We start from the raw sequence: 22,276 nt of genomic DNA on the forward strand, positions 1-22,276 counted from the left end.
CAGCTTTAAATATAACTTGAAGTCAATATTTTGATGCCTCCAGCTTTGCTTTTTTTTTTTTCAAGTTTGCTTTGGTTTTTGTCATTCTGTACAACTTTTAGGATTGTTTTAGTTCTGTGAAAAAAATGCTGGCTGTATTTTGATAGTGATTGCATTAAATGTGTAGAATGCTTTGGGCAGTATAGACATTTTAATAATATTTGTTCTCTATGAGCATGAAATATCTTTCCATTTCTTTGTGTCATCTTTAATTTCCGTCATCAGTGTTTTTATAGTTTTCAGTACAGGTCTTTCTTCTCTTTGGTTAAGTTTATTCCCAGGTATCTTATTTTTCTGGGTGTAGTTGTAAATGGGATTATTTTTTTAACTTCTCTTTCTGCTGTTTCATTATTGGTGTATAGAAATGCGACAGATTTCTGTACATTAATTTTGTATCCTGTGACTTTACTGAATTTGTTTATCAGTTCTAGAAGTTTGTGGGTAGTGTCTTTCAGGTTTTCTTTTTTATTTAAGTTTATTTATCTACTTATTAGAGAGGGAGAGTGAGAGAGAGCAGGGGAAGGGCAAAGAGAGAGAACCCCAAGCTGGCTTTGCACTGTCATCGCAGAGCCTGACGTGGGGCTCGAATTCACAAACCATGAGATCAAGACCTGAGCTGAAATCAAGAGTCAGATGTTTAACCGACTGAGCCACCCAGGCTCCCCTCTTTTTTTTTTTTTTTTTTTCATACTATCATGTTATCAGCAAATGGTGAAAGTTTTACTTCTTCCTCAATGATTTGGATGCCTTTTATTTCTTTCTATTGTTAGATTAATATGGCTAGGACTTCTAGTACTATTCCAGTTGACTAAAGTGGTGAGAGTGGATATCCTTGTCTTGTTCCTGACCTTAGGGGAAAAGCTCTGAGTTTTTTCCCATTAAGGATGATGTTAGCTATGGATTTTTCTTAGATGGTCTTTATTATGTTGAGGTATGTTCCCTCTAAACCTACTTTGTTGAGGTTTTCTATCACGAATGGATATTGTACTTTGTCAAATGCTTTTTCTGTGTCTTTTGAAAATGATCATATGGTTTTTATCCTTTCTCTTATTGATATGATGTATTACATTGATTGATTTGTTAATATTAAACCACTCTCACAGCCCAGGAATAAATCCCACTTGATCGTGCTAAGTGATTTTTTTTAAAGTATTGTTGAATTCTATTTGCTAGTATTTTATTTACAATTTTTGCATCTATCTTCATCAGGGGTATTGGCCTGTAGTTTTCTTTTTCAGTGGTGTCTTTATTTGGTTTTGGTATAAATGTGCCTATGTTAAACACAATTGTATATCTACAGGCACTTATGAAACTCAAATATAAAACAGGCACTAGCCTTTGGTCACCATTATCAGTCAGAAAAGCCAATGTTCTGATTCCAGGCCCATACTTTGCTAGAGACCCAAATTTAGTTTCTAGATATCTATTTTTATTACTTCCCAAGACAGTTATAAAACTAGCTTATAAACTCTGAAGTCTTCTACAATTATAAAACTATTATCATGGTCTTCTCTAATGGATGTGATATTATCAGAAGTAGATTTTTTTTGGTCTTACGTTGTGTCTTATTTTCTGCAGGGTGTGAAGAATGTTTATGAAGGGCACAGAACTCATTCATGGAGAAGGAAGAGAATTTTTTAAAAGCCTGTTGGCCAGACTAAGAGTAAACCTATTGTGTATAAAAATTGTGATTGAATGTGTGCTAGTAGAGTTATCAGGAAAGTTTAATCAGCCGGTTTAAACCACTTCTTAATCCCTGCCAGCATCTTACCCTTTACACCACTGTTTAATAGGAAAGCATAGGCATGTCAATAAAGGACATCACCACAATCAATGATTCCATGAAATGCTGGCTGTCACACCAGCTGCCTAATCCACTATTACTCCACTGCCAATTCCACCTTCAAAGAAAAATGATAACACAGATATTTGATTGAATTTAGACGTCAGTCCTTCCTAGCATGTCAGTTATAAATTGCAGAAGCTAAATTGTATGACTTTTCCAAAATAAAATCAGTTTTCAATGAAACTGTCCACCTTCATATCGATTCAGTTGGAATAAAACACAATCTTTTCACTACAAGTAATATTTCTTCTTGGAAAATGATGCCATAAGAAATAATGTAAAAGTACTAATTAAACTCAACTGGCATCTATACTATGCAGTAAGCATGGAAATGCCCTTTTGCAAATGTTTTGTATTTTTTGAGCCTCTTTTTTTGATTCTTATATTCTTCCAACCTTTTTCTCTTCAATGTACACTCAGGTAATGATCTTTCATTCATGTGGAGTTGTAAATAATTGAAAAGGTATATTGTTCCTACTGAATTCTTTTTATCTCAAAGTGTTAAGCTAAATAAATGAATGTCTAAAGGTAGACTATCAAGGGACAACCAACGGAATTGTTATCTACTTTGCTGAGCAAAAGACCAATTTTTTGTTGACAGACTGATGCTTGCCAATGCTAATCTACTAAAGAAATTGTCACAGCAGACATATACAGCAAGCCAGTAACATTTGGTGATTGCATAAAAATTTGCTGATATTGGATATTTTGAAGTAAAAATAATTGAATAAATAACATAATGGACAACCTATATCACATCACTCAAAATAGCTCTTTAATGTGTTGATTAAGTGAAGAATATGGGTTTTCAGAAAATCCCTGGAAAGTCATTTATTATACTTGGCTAATTTTAGTGACACAAATTTTTAGTGCCCCTAACCAGCCTCATTTTGCAAATTTTCTTCTCAGTGTCTCTATTCTGACTGCCAACGTGGGTGCTAATTAGCATCAATTTTGCTGGTAATATTTTTCTCCTCTTGGGGATGGAGTACAGCTGTTCACTAGGAACATAAATGAGAGGACCCCCTGATTTCTGTGGACCAGTGGACTGTGATAATTGATTTTAGTCATAGCTAATCCAAGCTAGTTTAGAACTCCATAACTGACTGTATATCCTATTAGTGATCCCATTAGCCATTAAGCTTGCCTAAGGTGACAAGGAAAACAACTCAACAGCACCAAGCTCAGCCACTGTGGAAAATAAACTCACCTACTGTGGAGTGACAGGACTCACTTGGGAACCGGGCTTCTGTAACTGAACACATTTCCAAGAAGCTCTCTTTAAGCACTTAATGAAATGGAGTTTTCTTTACGACTTTCATTTAAAAATACATTATGAAAGCCACTTGGCTCTTCTTTGCTACTGCCAAGTTTTGAATACCTGATTGCCAGACCCATAGCACAGCTATAACTAATTTCATATATTATGAAGATGTGTTTTCATTTCAGTTTATGGCAGTGAGTATCCAGGTTTGAAACTTGTTCATCACAGAAGACAAGCAATATTACCACCTCAGGATACTGCAAACAGAAGCGTTTAATGAAACATCGGTGTCTAAGATGAATAAAAGTTTGTTTTTAATGTAAAAATGGAACTTCAATTTCTATGGGGGAAATGGATAATTTTGAGTATGAAAATTTCCATCTGCCTTTAAAAAAAAAATCTCTTCTTGAATGCATTAGCATCAAATCAAATAAATCATGAGTACTGAAGACCTCCCAAACATTTCCCCATAAATATTCCACATATCCACCATTTAGTCTGGAACATTGGGAATGTCTTATCCATTCTTTGTTTTCTTCCCTATATCTTCTTTATCATTGAACACTGACATTTCTCCTTTCAAACTGTACAGTTTGTCCCATTCCTCATGCCTAAATTCCTTTCCATTTTACCCTCGGGCTGCAGGAGCCACCTCACGATCAGATTACCTACATTAAGTCCAGTGGTGCCACACCTTGGCTTAGCCTGGGAAATTTTGAAAACTATGGATACGTGAGATTCACTGAGATTCTGACTTAACTGGTCTGTGGTGCCACCCAGGTACTGGAGTTCTTAAAACTCCCCACATGAACCTAATGTTCAGTCATGGCTGAGAACGATGCATCTACTCACATGGGTAATGCCAACAGTTATCACAGCAGGATTCTCACTTGAGAAGGAACTAACAGTGGTCTTCTATTTGCTATGGCAAATACAAGGTTTAAATACTTCCACCTGTGTTTTAATCTGTTCTTTTAAGTAAGCTCTACCCTCAATGTGGAGCTTGAACTAAGACCCGGAGATCAAAAGTCATGTGCTCTACTGACTGAGCCAGCCAGGAGCCCCTAAATCTGTCTCTCTCTTTTAAATGTTTATTTATTTATTTTGAGAGGGCAGGGGTGGGAGGGAGGGTCAGAGAGAGAAAGAGAATCCCAAGCAGACTCCGTGTTGCCAGGGTAGAGCCTCATGCAAGGCTCAAACTCATGAACCATGAGGTTGTGACATGAGCTGAAGCCAAGAGTTGGACACTTAACTGCCTGAGCCACCCAGGTGACCTTAAGTCTGTCTTTATTATTATTGTTTTTTAAACAATATCCTTAACTACCTAATTTTATTTCCATCTATACCTACCACATTTGCTCTCCTTGAGCCAGATCTTTGCACACAAATGTTTATAGCAACTTGACTTGTAGTAGCCAAAAACTGCAATCTGCCCAGATATCCAACAGATGACTGGTTAAACCAACTGTGGCTCATATATACCAGGGAAAACTACTCAGGAATGAAAAGGAACAAACTACTGATACATCCACCAACTTAGATGAATCACCAGGATGATATCCTGAGTGAAAAAAAGTCAAAAAGTTACATAGAATACAATTCCATTTATATAATATTTTAGATGTGACAAAATTGTAGAAATGGAAGACAGATTAGTGGTTACCAGGGATTAGAGAACAGATGAGGGTGGGGGGGAAGGAGGGAAGGAGAGGAGTTGGGTATGGTTATAAAAAAGTAAAATAGAGGACTTGTGATATTTGAGCTGTTCAGTATCTTGACTGTGGTGGTGAATACATGAGCCTATAGAAGTGACAAAATTGCATAGAACTTTACACATACACATACATACCCTTACAACCAAGTTAAACTGGAAATTGTGAATAAAATCACTGGAATGTATCAGTGTCGATATCCTATAATATTATTCTGTGATTTTACAAAATTTTACCATTGTGAAAATTGGGCAAAGTGTCAGAGCCTCTATTATTTTTACAACTACATGTAAATCTACAATTATCTCATAAAACTGAGATAATTTTTAAATTCCAATTTAAAAATAGTAATTAAAATTTTCAATTAAATTAAAAATTTTAGGGGGACCTGGGTGACTCAGTCTGTTAAGCCTCTGACTCTTGATTTCGGCTCAGGTCATGATCTCATGGTTCATGAGTTCAAGTCCTGCATCGGGCTCTGCACTGACAGTGTGTAGCCTGCTTGGGATTCTCTCTCCCTCCCTCTCTCTCTGCCTCTCCCCTGCTTTCTCTCTCTCTCTCTCTCTCTCTCTCTCTCTCTCTCTCAAATTAAATAAACATTTAAAAAGATACACTAGGGGCGCCTGGGTGGCTCAGTAGGTTGAGCATCCGACTTCAGTTCAGGTCATGATCTCACAGTTTGTGGGTTCAAACCCTGCATCAGGCTCTGTGCTGACAGCTCGGAGTCTGGATCCTGCTTTGGATTCTGTGTCTCCTTCTCTCTCTGCCCCTCCCCAACTTGTGCTCTCTCTATGTCTCTCAAAAAATAAATAAACGTAAAGAAAAAATTTAAAAAGATAAACGAAAACTTTTAATTAAATTCCTACCCATCCTTCAAGGTCCAGCTGAACACTGGACATCTGCATAAATTCTGTTCATTACTCAGCATCATCTCTGGATAATTATCAAGGTTAAGAATAGCATATAACGTTAAATCTGTGTGTTAACGTTGTCCTCATAAAAGCAGGAACTGTGTGCTACTCCTTTCTTTGATGTGGAGTAAGCAATTAATAAACTGGTATCACTTGATTAGTAAATTAAATCTGTAAAAGGAAACACAGTAGATTTCACTTACATTTTTTTTTCTGAGAAAATCATCCGCTTGAAATGGGAGAAAGGGCACTTGGTTGAACTTTCATCTTCTTTGTTGCTATAATTAGTTCCTCTCTTTAGTTTTAACTTCTTTTTAAATAACAATGCGAATACAGAAAAAATATACACATCCTAATAGACTCAATAGACTTTCACAAGCTGAGATTTTACATGTCCATGTAATTGAAACCCAGATCAAGAAACAAGGTAACAAGTACTCCAGACATCCTCTGTGTTCCGTTCCAGTGGCTACAACCTTAGGATAAACCAGTATTCTTTTTGTGAGTGCATCATACAATATATAATGCTTTGTGGCTGGCTTCTTCTGCTGGAACACTGTTCAATTACATGCGCATCGTGCGTGTTGTGCTTTATTATATTGCATTGGGTGAATTCCTACAATGTATCCGATTTATTGTTGACAGACATTTGAGTAGTTCCTGACTGTGGATAATATGGATAGTGTTGCTGTGAATATTTGAATCTGAACTCTAATTAATATTTCCAATGAGTATCAGTTTGCTCTGGCTACTCATCTTCATTATTTTTTAGGTGGTCCTTGGAAAATGACACTGTCTCATGAGCAAAAATGATCCCTTTCTGAAGACAGTAGGTAGTCAAGCAGATCTGAAAAAGAAAAGTAATTCAGAGATTCGTTTCTTAGTTTCCACTTTCCTGAAAGATATTTGACACCTAAGCCCTTAATTATCTTTCCTATTTCAAGAGGTCGTATGAGACAGAGCAGAAGCATAGATACAGAAAGTTCAGGCGGCAAGAGTGAAAGAGGTGATTTCTGTTGGGTGGCACCAGGGACTCAATAGGGATTTCAGGAAGCTCTCCATTCCTTTGTGAGGCAGACCTAACAGGATGCATGATCTGTGTGCTCTGAAATTCATAAACAACCCATGCATCTGCTAGCAAAAAGAAAAATAATTATAAAAAGACAGTGGATTGCTCCCCCAGGTTATGACTGACTTCTCCTACTTAACACAGCTAATGCAATTGAGGGTCAATTGCAAATGGCACTAATCAAAAAACAAACATTCAGTTAGCGTGTATCTGCTTAATCCATCTTAAGAATGGCAAAAGACGGGAAAGACATGATTCTTCAAAGAAGTAAGGGAAAGATTAATCTAGTTTTCTTAAATGTTTATTTATTTATTTTAGAGAGAGAGAGCGCGTGCAAGCGTGCGAGTGTGGGAGGGGCAAAGAGAGGGAGAAAGTGAATTCCAAGCAGGCATTGGGCTGTTAGCACAGGGGCTCAATCCCAGAAACCATAAAATCATGACCTGAGTTGAAACCAAGAGTCGGACATTTAACTGACTGAGCCACCCATGTGCCCCAATAATCTAGTTTGAAAAAGATCTAATATATCTAATACCAAGAATACCATTTTATATCTATAAGACACACAACGATTCACTGTTGAGTTAAATACATCATGAAACAGTAGTGAATAATGACACATAATATGATTTAAAGCTAAATAGTATGCCTTATAGTTTACAGTTAGGGTTCAATGAAGGCTGGACTAATCATGAAAGTCCTCCAGGAGTTAAGCACTTACTGGAGAAAGATGATTTACAGACACAAAGGGGGAACAAGGTGACAGATTACTGAGGAAAGGTAACTGACTCTAAACTTAATTCCCATTCTATCATGTGTTAACTGGTTTTTACACATTACTGAAGTATGGGTTAAGTGGCACAGACACAAGGGAAAGTGCTACATTCAGGGTCTGCTGTGGAAATTGGTCTAACGTTGTAACTAAAACAGTGGTTGGTTACTCACTAGCGAAAAAGAGAAAGTAACTTCAAGGATCTTCTGTGTGTTCTTTATTTTTTCAATATTAAGGCATCATCCCTAATACTTCCATAATCAAATTATTTTTTTTTGCTTCCAGGCTTTATTTCAGATGAAATCACATTCTAGAACTTCAACCTGAAAGCATCATGCTGTATGAGGATCTACATCAATTTATTCACATCAATGTAGTTTTTTGAGACTTTCTTAACACGCTGCAACCTGATGCTAATCAGTTAATTAGATAGTAAAATCAACTATAACAGTTTATTTTATATCTTCTCAATCAAATGAACATATTTATCACAATCATTAAGCAATATGAAGTTTCTGGGTCACTCCCTCACATTTCTTCCTTTCCTAACAAGTTTGGTATGTTTGTAGTACATACACTTTTTTAGACTTTTTCTTCTTGGTGAATTCCCTGAGGCTCTTTAAGGTATACACAGAATGTGTATTCATTAGATATTGAGCTCCTCAAAATGAATACTCTGTTGGGTGATTCTATCCCATTCCCACCTAAAAAGCACTCTGAGCACAGTAAATGTACAATAAATGCTAAAAGCCATACCTAACAACCAATAAACAAACTACCTTCATGTAATGACTGTATAGCTGGGCATTGTGTTAACTTACACCAACCAGAGTAAAACTGAATAAAAAGTACACTGATGTCTTTAAATGTTGAACTACTAACCACACAGCTAGACTTTCCCACAAGTTAGTACCTGCTCATAGGAAATTTCTTGTGCTCCTGAACAGTTCTGAGTCAGCAACATGGTCTTCAAGCTATTTTGACCTTCTAGACCTATGCAGATTGTCAGCTTCACTTTTAAAAAGTGTGCCCATCCATAAATTTAGATAGGGAGCTATGTCAATTTGAAAATATTTTTCCTCTATTTTGAGGTTGTTTGGAAAATAAATATTTGTCATTCTTTCAAGTCTCTCTGAAGACATTTCTCTATATTTCAAACACTTCCACTGATCAGTTCCAGCTTTGAAACTGCTATCAGTTGTATTTGTAGAATTTCAATCAATGATAGGAAGTCAAAGTCCAGGTAGCACAGTAAAGAGTTAATCCATAGCCCTCAACATAAGATGTTTTCGTTTTATGTTAATTTACGTATCCTCTAGGATATATGACTTCAAGGCTGCTCTTTAGAACTAACACCACTTTGCATATCATACAGTGCCTTGTACACAGCATGACTGTAATGGAGAATTGGGAGACCAAATGAAATATTCTGTTTATGTTTGAGGTTCCATATTACTAATGCAAAGAGTTTCTACTAATCCTTGAAAAAACGATGCATTTCTTGAAGCTGGTTGAGTTAAAAATTAGTCATTAGAATCGACAAATATTTATAAGATTTTTTTTTGTTTTGACTACAAAGGAAAAAATGTATTAGCTTGACAATGATGGAATGCAAGGAGCTGAGGCGAATGTACTTGCAATACAGAAAAATAAATCCTAGGGATTTAAATAAATAACATAGGAGAAAAGCAAACAGCTTGAAGGCTCCCGGTTAGGTTTTGGTCACAGTATTGAAAAAGAAAATCAAAATTCTTTTTGCTCTTTCCTTCTTTGGAAAACATATTTAAAAGATAAAGTTTGAACTAAAAAGATGCCTCTTGGTTTAAGGGCCCAGTTATAAAAACCATTCCCCTTTCTCAAATTTTACTCAAAATCATTGTCCTCTTTAATCTCTTTTTTCCCACTGAGCTCCATTAGAACACAATAAGCTTTCTTGTTATGTTTCTGTGCCCATTTCCTGAGTAGAAATTACAGTGTTGATGGTTTGGGCTCCTCAAATGAAATGTCTATGAGCAGAGTTTTGAAGCCATGTATTTATAATCAAATGGTTATCACCAACCAATGCTATTAAAAGTCATAGTGGAAAGCACACACTATTCAAACTATATCTGATAATATAATATTGCCCAACATGAAACTGAAGAGAGGTTTGATATCCTACTGGTCATGTGGTCATGTCCTCAATAAGCACCAGTCTCCAGGCCTCAATTCAGGGTGATGGTTATAATTATATTTGACTATACATGTGTGTGTACATACATATATAATAAGCTGTATAATATATACAATATATTATATGAAACATGAATCTGAAGTATAGTTAGAAATACTTCATTCTATAACCTTGTTTTCCACCTGAACCAGTTTTCCAGGAATCTCTTCTTGTGAATAAATATATATATATATATATATATATATATATATATACACACATATATATGTAAAATCATGATTTTGTATTTTAATCAAATTAATCTCTCAATAAAATTATCAATATGCCCTTTTGTTTGATTAAAAACATAATTATATTTATTAAACACATAGAAGATATCTTTCTTACAGAGAACTCTTTTCCCTTAATATTTGATACATAAATTAAATATAATAACACTGAAAAAACATTTCTCTGTGATATTCAGAATGCAGTAGATAATCCATTGGAAGAAAGAATTTGGGGATCTATTTCATTTAAAATATTTTCATTTTACAAATGTTGAAGAATTTTTTCCCTATTTGTTATTCACCATATTGTTGTAAATTTAGTATGAATTACTATGCACTAATTAGTATTAATGTTAACCATTTCATGTTTATTATACACCCTGATAAGCATAATGCAACCTTGGAATTGGACCAAAACTTTTTTTAGACTAAAATTTTTAATAGACAATATAACTGCCCTTTGGAACCATTTTAAAGTGCTTTATATTCTGAAACCAATTTTGCTGTACTAGGTGCAAAGTTAACCTCATTGATGCAAAGCTAGCATTGCTAATATCAGATTTTCAGGTATATCAATACAATGTAATTCACTAGTAGCTTTTCTAAAACTGCAACTTTGTATCATATTTCAAATTATGTAACATGACTCTCATACAAAGGTATAGAAATTATCTGGAGAATTGATTTCCAATTGCTACCTGCCAAGCTGCTACGGTTTTTCCAGCTAAACAATAAAAATGTAAGTACGAAGTCTTTTAAATTCACTTAGAGACTAATCACCACGGAATCCTGAGATCTCTGTTTAAAAAAGTTTCCTTTTACTATTTTAAATGTGTTTCTTCTAAAAGTAACAAATTGAAATATATCATTCTTGATTCTGAAGTGAAGAAAACTGCCCATATGACATATTTTCACAGATGAAGACAGAAGACATATGGAAGAGTGTCTCTTTGAGAATTTCAATTCAGCACAATATCTCTAAGGATAAGGTTTTGAAATTTCTTATTTTGCTGCAAGACATCTAAAAGGCACATGTATGTAAGTCATTGTTCAAATATTATAAAAAAACAAATACACTCTACTAAAATATAGTAGTTATAAAATTATCTCTAATAAATTAATTTCAATCATTAGTGTAATGTGAGTGCTCCATAGTGGAATAATGTCTTTTAGGTAAAATATGAATGTGTTCCTACAACAATTACATGAGCTAAATGAGGAAAAGCATATTTGGGAAGTTAGTTCTTTGACAGTCTTTTAAAACATTCTGGTAGTGTGTGTTTTCTGGGAAAAAAAATATTTTTACCCAAATCACAGTTAGCATATGTTACATGGGAGTTGCGGTATTAATATAAGAGTATTTCTGTAGACTGTTTAACCAATTTGTCCTCTTTTTAAATATGCCTATGCATATTTACTGCAGGCATAGATGTCTGTACTGATAGTTCCCAAGTATTATTACTAGGTATTCTGTGTGATGGGATTTAAAATGATCATCACTCTTATTTTTGCATGTGCTAGTGTTGCTAGAAAATTAGTCATGAAATTTACAAAAAAAAAATGAGTTCAATACTAGTATTTTTGTCTTAAATTCTTTTTTGCCATTTTTTGCTTGTTTTGTCTTCTTTGAATGCACATACTGCATTCATGTGTCTGTTTGTTCAGGATATTGTTCTTTGCTTGTTCTTTCCACTGTTGGGTCATTTTGTTTTATCGTATCACTCTCACATACAAAAGATGATGATATTAGCTGCGTTGTCCACACTCCAGTTTATTAGGATCTGCTCAAGTTCCCAAATTCCCTAGCTGATTGGACACATGGGTTAAAACTTACCCACAAAAGAACTATCCACAGGATGAGCTGTAAATAAGATTCTCTTTCAGGAAAATATGAATTGAGATACAGAAATGATAGACATTGTTCCATGGCCAGTGTTCTACTGGGGCTCAGCGGAGGTTTATAAACATGGACTTTTGCCATTCAAAGAAAGTCCTACCTTCCCTAAAATGCCTATTTTAACATTTCCTTGGTTTTCTGGAATCCAAGTATAGTTTCTACTCTCAATTGCACATTCAAGGGGTTTTTTAAAACCCTTTTTATTTATTTTTGACAGAGAGAGAAAAGGTGAGCTGGGAGGGGCAGGGAAAGAGAGAGACAGAAAATCCAAAGCAGGCTCTAGGTTCTGAGCTGTCAGCACAGAGCCCGAAGTGGGGCTCGAACCTATGAACTGAGAGATCATGACCTGAGCAGAAGTCAGACACTTAACCGACTGGGCCACCCAGGCACCCCAAAGTTTTTTTTTCTTTAATGTTTAGTTTTGAGAGAGAGACAGAGAGACAGAGACAGAGAAGACAGAGCGCGATTGGTGGAAGGGCAGTGACAGAGAGAGAGAGAGACAGAATCTGAAGCAGGCTCCAGGCTCCAAGCTGTCTGCACAGAGCCCCACCCAGAGCTTGAACTCACAAACCGTGACATCATGACCTGAACAGAGTTGGAGGCTTAACCAACTGAGCCACCCAGGTGCTCCTCACATTCAAGTTTTTAATTATTGCTTCCAAATATTCTCTGGCTATGAACAACTTGTATTATTTGGATCTGTTTAAAATATTAGTTTTTCATTTTTTCTGTTTAAATTTTTTTAATTATTAAAGTTTTAATTTTAATTCCAGTATAGTTAACATACAATATTTTATTTCTTTCAGGTGTAGAATATAATGATTCAACAATTCCATACATTTCTCAGTGCTCTTCATGGTAACTGTACTCTTTAATGCCCATCACCTATTTCACCCATCCCCCATCCCCTCCCCTCTTGTGACCATCTGTTTGTTCTCTATAATTAAGAGTATGTTTCTTGATTTATCTCTCTTTCTCTTTTTTACGTTTGTTCATTTGTTTTGTTTTTAAATTCCATGTATGAGTGAAATAATCTGGTATGTCTTTCTCTGATTGATTTACTTCACTTAACATTGTAATATAGATCTATCCATGTAGTAGCAAATGGCAAGAATTCATTCTTTTTTATGGCCACATGACATTTCATTATATATATATATATATATATATATATATATATACCACTTCTTTATCCATTCATCTATCGATAAACACTTGTAAACACTTGGGCTGTTTCTACAATTTGGCTATTGTAAATAATGGTGCTATAAACATAGGGGTGTGTATATCCTTTCAAATTAGTGTTTTTGTATTTTTTGGGTAAATACCCATCAGTGAAATTACTGGATTGTAAGGTAGTTCTATTTTTAAGTTTTTGAGGCACCTCCATACTGTTTTCCACAGAGGCTGCATCAGTTTGCATTCCAACCCACAGTGTATGAGGGTTCCCTTTTCTCCACATCCTCACCAACACTTGTTTCTTGTGTGTGTGTGTGTGTGTGTGTGTGTGTGTGTGTGTGTTTTATTTTAGCTATTCTGACAGGTGTGAAGTGCCATCGCATTTTAGTTTTGATTTGCATTTCCCTGATGATGAGTGATGTTATAAGCATCTTTTCGTGTTTCTGTTGGCCATTTGTATGTCTTCTTTGGAAAAATGTCTACTCATGTCTTCCACACATTTTTTAAATGGATTGATTTTCAGGTGTTGAGATATGTAAGTTCTCTATATATTTTGGATACTAACCCTTTATCAGATATGTTATTTGCAAATATCTTCTCCCATTCAGTGGTTGTCTTTTAGTTTTGTTGATTTCCTTCACTGTGCAGAAGGTTTTTAATTTTGCTTTTATTTCCCTTGCCTCAGGAGACATGGCTAGAAAACTGTTGCTACAGCCAATGTCAAAGAAATTACTGCCTGTGCTCTCTTCTAGGATTTTGATGGTTTCCTGTCTCACACTTAGGTCTTTAATCCATTTTTAATTAATTTTTGTGTATGGTGTGAGAAAGTGGTCCAGTTACATTCTTTTACATGTCACTGTCCAGTTGTCCCAAAACCATTTGTTGAAGACACTGTCTTTTCTCATTACATATTCTTGCTTCTTGTGTTGAAGATAAACTGACCATATAATCACAGATTTGTTTCTTGATTTTCTATTCTGGTCTATTGATCTATGTGTCTATTTTTGTGCCATACCGTTTTGATGACTACAGATTCGTATAACTTGAAATCTAGAACCATGACCCTTGTAGCCTTGTTTTTCTTTATGTTAGTTTTTTTTTTGTTTTAATGTATGAAACTTTGCCTTTAATAGGGAAGCTTTACCCGTTTATATTATCATAATGCAAAATGTCTTTATTTTTCCTTTTTAGTACATTATCTGATTTTCTTTTCTCCTTGTTGCTGTGTATATTATATCTGCATAGTTTTTATTTACTGAGATGTTTTAGAAAGCATATTAGCATATTTTATATTCTAATCATGTTTATAAAAATTTGTCAAAAATTTCAAAATATTAAAGTTGTTCTCACTCTGAATATCCAAGTCTATTGTGAGTGTGTGTGTGTGTGTGTGTGTGTGAATATTGTATGTGCATTTCCACACTTGTGTCATCCATAGATTCTGTGTTGGCAGATTTACATTTGCTCATGCTATAATTAGGCAAATATGTTCTGCCTATGATTCAGTAAATTAACCTTATAATTTATGGCAATATATTAAATGCAAATCTTGAGTCTTTGAGATAAACATCTCCCAGTTCTTTTTATATATCACTCTTCTTTCTCTTGCAAGGCTTTGTAGAGAGGTATTTCCCTCATGGTGACTATGTTATTAACATCCTATCCTTCTGTACCTTTCCAATTGTCTTCTGCAATTTGAGATCTCTGAATAGATGCACAAAAATTAGCTAAATATGGACTTTGGGCATTACACTCTGACAGTGTCACTGAGCAATATCTAATATATAGAAATCAATACATTTTTTTTCAAATTTTCTATGTGGTACAAATTCTAATATTTCCAGGAGTAGGTGGCATATAGACAATTATTTTGCTATTTTTATTATAACCATCTATTTTAACAAATTTTTGCCATGTGCTAGATACAAGAAATTCTTAAATTCAATTTATCTATCTTATAATTCTAGCTAATTTTTTCTTGGCTTCTGACATTAGGTTGTTTGGTCTTAGGTTTTTGTTTTTGTTTTTTGTTTTTTGTTTTTGTTTTCTTGCTGTTATTATGTTATTACTGTGAGTTCTGTTGTGTTTTTTATTATGACAATCCATACTTGAGGGCTATTAAAGAGATCACTTTTGAATCAGAAATAGACCAATACATGAAACATTATTTTTCACATTTGGTTTCCTTTTCACTTTTGGGGAGCCCCTTGTCCATAATTCACTTACTTTGGATAGGTATTTTCCCTACCAGAATTTCATGAAGCAATTATGAAAGGATGAACTGAGAACTTCTTATGCTTGAGTGAGAGCAACCTCTACATGTCAGGATACCTTTAGAGCAAATGAACAAAACAAAACAGATCAAGCAATCAAACAACCAGTAAACAAATAGAGGACACAGAGGCATAATTCAGAGAGGCTGCTTTAGTTTGACTCTAGCCAAGAACATCATTCTGAGGGACAAAACAAGTCCTAACAGTCCTCGATTGGTTCAGCTCAATCCATCAGAAGATAAAATTACATAGGAACTTGCTTGTCAGAATCCCTGGCAGTATACACTTCTGTGGAGGACACTTTGTGGGTGATACCTCTCAGGAAACTATAGGGGTGGTAACAACGGGTGTGATTTAAGATGCTCTAGGGCTGATCCTGGCCAGAAGTGCCTCAACCACCAGAACTGAATCTCCTCCTCAATGTTATCAAATCAAAGAGATTTCTGGCAGATTGACTTCTCTTCTTTTTTTGCGTAACCCTATGTTCTGCACTATAATAGTGAGAAAGGTGGGAAGGTGAATTCTGAACAGGGAGGAAAGTATTTCCCTATTTGTTTTATACTCAAATACCTTATATCTATGCTTTCTGTCAAAGCCACTTCTTGGTATGGATAATGCTGTCAAACAAGAAAGATGGAAAAGGATTAATTAATCGATATCTCCTAAGGGTTTTTAGCTAAAAGGCTAATGCAAAGGCCAAGCACTGTCATTACCACTATGTGGTCTGATTATGGTGATTATGTGACCTAGAAGAAAAATGTCAAAAGGGAGACATTGCCATGAATTTGCATTGTTAATATAACTGTTGACAGCAAAGAGAAGTTTGCATATTTGAATAAGATCCCTCCCCACAAAATCTAGCTGTCTCATAGACTGATATATTTGATTAAGCTAAATTGTCACAGCCAGACTCATTATTGTCATTCTACACTAACATTAAATGTCTATTCAGTATCACTCCAAGAACCATGCATATGAAGTGTAAGGCTCAGGAGGAAAGAAAAGCATTTTTCAGCTTTTCCGTGAGTGTACAAACAACGACTCATATTCTAAAACAGCAGTTTTGCAAACCTTTAGCTTTTCCCAAGGAAAGGTTACAATAGCACCACTATAATACAGATTATAATCAGGTAATATCCACTAATGAACAGATAAATCTACAAATATGTAAAGCAGAGCTAGAGGAAGGAAAACATTGTATTAAAAATACTCTGGATACCACTTAGCAAATTCTTCTTTAATCACACATTAAGTATGGCCTTCAAGGCTTTTATGAAATAGTTTTGCAAAGAAAATACACAGAATGCATTGATTTAATTGCTTATTATCTTGATTTATAATCTTTCAATATTTAGAACTATAGTAGGTAGGTCTCAATTTATACACTTTCCCCAGTTGTGTGCTTTCAAGGAGCAGGTCTGACTTTAAATTTAGAATTGTCTGACTTTTCTTAGTTTTGAACAAGATTGTAGTTTCACAGCAAAGCCTAGCTCTGAGTGTACAAAGGCCTCTCCCTCTTCTACCCTCTCTTGTTTGTCTACACCTGCTTCCATCACATGAAATTCATGACTTTCCCACCTTGTTTGTATTTACAACATCATTCTCAGCAGCTATTAGATCCAAACAGGAGCTAAACAAATGGATAGAAGATTTCTATGATTTATTTAATAAGCACAGAGCAATATGATATTATAATACTTTTAGTATATGAGCATATACCATATACTATTATATATATTACATGTAATGGTATAAATATGGACTATTATAGTATTGATGATGTGTGGAGAGGCAGAAAGAGAGCAAGGGAGAAAGAGAGAGAAAAATTGTAAAACCAATGAATGCAGAATAAAAACTAATTTTTAAAAACAAGTGGAATACAGGGAGGCATCAGACTATGTCCTTTTACCATAATTCATTGAAATTATATATGAATGGTAAAAAAAGATTAAAATGTTCTCATATTTAGAAATTAACTAAAACCAAAAGTCCCCAGAACTAAAACTATAGCTAACTGTGAAACACAAAGCTAAATCTTCTAGGAGACAACAGGAGAAAATCTAGGTTACCATGATTCTGCTGATGACTTTTTAGGTACAATACAAAAAGCACAATCCATATAAGAAAAAAGGATCAGTTGGACTTCATTAGAATGAAAAACTGCTCTGTGAAAGACACTGTTAAGAGAATGAAAAGACAAGGTACAGACTGGAAGAAAATGTGTGCAAAACAGATACCTGAAAAGGACTTGCATTCAAAGTTCAAAAATAATAAAACACAATTAAAGAGAAATCAAAAGATCAGGACACCTCACCAAAGAAGATACACAGATGGCAAATAAACATGAAAAGATGCTCAACATTGTATGTCATCAGGCAATTGCAAATTCAGAAACCAACGAGCTACCAGGACAAAGCTAAAAGAATGGCTAAAATCTCAAACACTGGCAACACCAAATTTTGACGAGGAAGCGGAGACACAGGAATTCTCCCTCATTGTTAGTGGCAATGTAGAACGGTACAGCCACTTTGGAAGACAGGCGAGTGAGTTCTTAAAAAGTGAAGCATAGTCTTATACAACCCAGGAGCTATGCTGGATTTAGCCAAATGAGTTGAAGACCTATATTTACACAAAAACCTGCATGTGAAAATGTTTATGGTAGCTTGATTCATAATTTACAAAACTTGGAAGCAGCCAAGCTGTCCTTTAATAGATGAATGGTTAAAATATTGCACTGCATCCATGTAACAGAATATTTTTCAGTGATAAAAAGAGATAAGGTATCAAGCCACAAAAAGACATGGAGGAAGCTTAAATGCATATTTCTAGGTGAAAGAAACCAGCCTGAAAGGATTGCAGACTGTATAATTTTAACTATATGACATTGTGGAAAAGAAAGCAATGAAGACACTAAAAAAATCAATTGTTACCAAGTTTTGGGGGCAGGAATGAGGAGGGTAGGAATGAGTAGGTGCAGCAGAGAGGAATTTTGACCAGTGAAACAATTTTGTATGGTCCCATAACAGTGGGTAAAAGACATTATGCTACTGGCTAACTCCATAGCACTGTACAATGCAAAGAATAAACAGTATCTAAGCTATGACTTCAGTTAATAATAATGTCTCAATATTAGCTCATCAATTGTAACAAATGTACCATGCTAATGCATGATATTAATAATAGGGGAGACTGAAGGCTGAGAGAAAGAGAGGGGGAGAGAGAGAGAGGGGGAGAGAGAGAGAGGGAGAGAGAAATCATATGGGCAGTCTCTGTACCTTCTGCTTATTTTTCTACAATCCTAAAACTGTGTTAACAATAAAATATATACTTTAGAAAACAAGATTAATGAAGAGTACACAAAGCAATAACAAACTATTTAGAACTACATTATGAACACACATGTTAAAGGCAACAGTTGAAGGAAGAGAAAGTTTTTAAAGCAAACAGAAGTTGTATAATTTGTAAATTATAAGTGAGATAGATGATATATGATAGACATGAGATAGAAAGATAATCAGTTGACAAGAGTAAATACTCCAATCCTGGCCTAATTTGACTCTGATGATAGTAGGTCGCCTCCAACTCAGTGATGCCATGAATAATGCCAAGATGAATGTCTTCATACATGTCAACTTGCCTATGGATGATACATGCCTATGGATGTATCAAATGTATTAGTGGTGTGGATGACTATAAAGGGGGAGGGAATGGAGTGCGGACTGAGATTAAAGGAAGAACAAATAAATACTGTACACCCTGGGCTGAGGAGCATGTTTAATTCAAGTTTTTTACTTTTTAAAAAATGTTTATTTATTTGGTTTTGAGAGAGAGCATGTAAGCCAGTGGGGAAGGGGCAGAGAGAGAGGGAAAGAGAGGATCCTAAGCAGGCTCTGCACTGTCAGCACGCAGCCCGACACAGGGCTCAGTCTTATGAACTGTGAAATCATGACCTCAGCTGAAATCAAGAGTCTGATGCTTAACTGACTGAGCCACCCAGATGCCCTCAACTTTTTACTTCTGTGTTAGTAAAATGAGAGAAAGAAAATGTTTTGTAATAAATAAAAAAAAAAAAAAAACACCAAAACTCTGTGCTTCAGACTTGTTATAACTTGCAAAAACCTCATCCTTCTTACCTCTATCCTTTATTCAGCCCATGTTTCTTCATGCTTGCTTTTGTCCATAGATACACCATTCAGTTTCAGCCCAGACCAAGTCTCCATTCATACCCTTTCTCTTCCAGAAATCATACCCACACAATTCTGACTTCCTTTCATGACACAGCATAATCCATTTCATCTTAATATGCTACAGCATTTGATTATATATCACCTGTGTTTCTCTAATTTTTATTTGCATAAGTATTCTTTCAGTGGTATCGTATATTCCTTAAAATTTACTTATTCAGGGGCACCTGGGTGGCACAGTCGGTTGAGCATCTGACTTCAGCTCAGGTCATGATCTCACGGCTCACGGGCCCGAGCTCCACATCGGGGCTCTGTGCTGACAGCTCAAAGCCTGGAGCCTGCTTCAGATTCTGTCTCCCTCTCTCTCTGCCCCTCCCCTGCTCATACTCTGTCTCTCCCTATCTCAAAAATAAACATTAAAAAAAATAAAAAATAAATTTACTTATTCATTCATTCATTCATTCATTCGTTCATTTAACAAATACTTATTGAGACCTAACTATGTTCAAATGCATTGGAAAACTTTGAGGAAAGATAAATAACAATCCTCATGGCTTAATGAGTTCATAGTCTAGAGAGAAACTCAGAAAAAAATGTGGTTGAGGATTAAGTTTATCATAGGGTGGTATGCATGCTAAAGTACGTATTGTGAAGATTACATTATGTTCTCTAATAATTGTTAATATTTTACATAAACTATGTAATGATTAATATTAAGTGCTGATATTAATGATATTATACCATGTTAGTTACACTAATATTCATCAATATTATGCCAATAATATTAAGGGCAATATTAATAATACCATACCAAGTTAGTTTACAATAAATTTAACCAAGTAAATCGCAAAGCTAAACCTGCAAAAAGTATTGCTTATTTCACCAGCTCCTCTGAAATCTTCACATTGTTGCCTCCTTCCATTATTGCAAATAATCAGAACTTGGCTATTTATCAATTAGCCCAAAATTCATAAGGTAATCTCTAGTAGTGATTTATACTGTTGTCAGAATATGCAAGGAATAAATATGCCTACAATTTTGTTTCTATGACTTGCAAATATATTTCTATATTTATGGTTCAAGGTTTGCTGATTACTTACAAGGTGGATGACAGCAATGTTGGGAGACATAAATTCCTAGTGTCTCAAGGGTAGGATCAAAGCTGCAGTAGCACTAATCTCCAATCAGCCCATTTTTTTCCAATTTGCAAAAGGAGTCCAAAATGTATCAATACTTCTGCATTAATGAGACAACTGCAAGTGGAAAATGACAAGCAGTAAAGGGTATGTTAGGAAAGTGTTAGCAAGTATTCAGTGACCAATTTACCTAGATATGCCTAGGCTTCAAGTCTTCTTTAAGAACTTATTTTAGTAAAGCAGAGTTAACATTTCCTGCTATATCCTGTAGTGATTGCCTCTGACCTACTCTTCAGGCTTTCACTTAAGTAACATTTTATTTCTCCAATCTGTTCTTCCCTATTTCTGGGATAGCAATTCGTTCCTTATTAGTTTCAGCCTCGTTTTCTCTCTCTTAACCATATGTAAATATGGATTCTTAATTCCTTATGTGTTTATTTCACTGTCTGTTGTATTCTTGATATGTGGAGATGGAGAGTACCTGCAATATTTTCAAAACTCATGTCACTGAGTTTTCCTCCATATTTTTAGGATATCTTTGGCTTCTCCGATAACTCCTGTTATTCAACATTCACTCATTCAGTAAAGAAGCTCGGGCCAGCTTCATGGGTGTGTGACCTGGCCAAGTCACATGGGGTTTCATGCTTAGGAGGGCTTCGCACTTGGTTTAGTGCTGTTGTCATCCTGCAACTCTTAAGGAGGGGTCCCGGGTTTTCATTTTTCACTGGGCCCTCAAAATGACATAGCCTGTCTAATATTCGTAGATTGTACAAAATAAGTATAGATGATAAGGGAAAGATACACATAAATGTTCACTGGGGTTGTCCTTAGATGGTGGTTTTAAGGATAATTTTAATTTTAATTTTAGATTTTAATAATTTTAATTTTCTTCCCATATTTCTTCATTTTTAAGTTTTCCTGATTTTTAGAAATAAAGGAGGATAACAGAGTCCCAGAAATCCCTTGGGATTCAACACGTAGAATTTATGAGACCATCCTTTGGGGCTAAAATATTTTAATCTGCAATAGACAAGATATTTTCATTTGTAAGTGTACAGATAATTTTACATTCAATAGTAGTACTTCACAGCAAATGAAATACAGTATGTAATTAACTAAGCAGCATCTATAAACTATTGGTCCCCCTTCAAAAGTTCCTGAAAGTCTTGAGTTCTCATGATGGCACTGGATCCCTGCCTATAACTTCGTTTTACCCTATATTCACCCAACACCTTTTGTTTTCCCACATTTGTCCCTATTTCATACTTTCATGACTGTTTTAAAAACTAGAGCAAAATTAATAAGGAAAAATATTCACAATTAGTTGGAGAACTGTGTAGCTTTGAGTTCTGAGTGTGTAGGAAACAATTGGTTTACAACATCTGATGGATTTCATTTTCGTTGCCATTTTAGAGTAACTGTACTTCTCCCCAAGCAGGAGAGATTCAACAAGTAAGTATTTAAAAAGAAGAAAAAGGAGGAGGAAGAGGAAGAGAAAAAGGAGAAAGAAATCTTTGTTCTGTTCTTATCTTTGTCTATTCTTGTTGTAGTTGGT

Source organism: Panthera tigris, chromosome B1 (genome assembly GCF_018350195.1).
Source record: "Panthera tigris isolate Pti1 chromosome B1, P.tigris_Pti1_mat1.1, whole genome shotgun sequence".
Taxonomy (NCBI): Eukaryota; Metazoa; Chordata; class Mammalia; order Carnivora; family Felidae; genus Panthera; species Panthera tigris.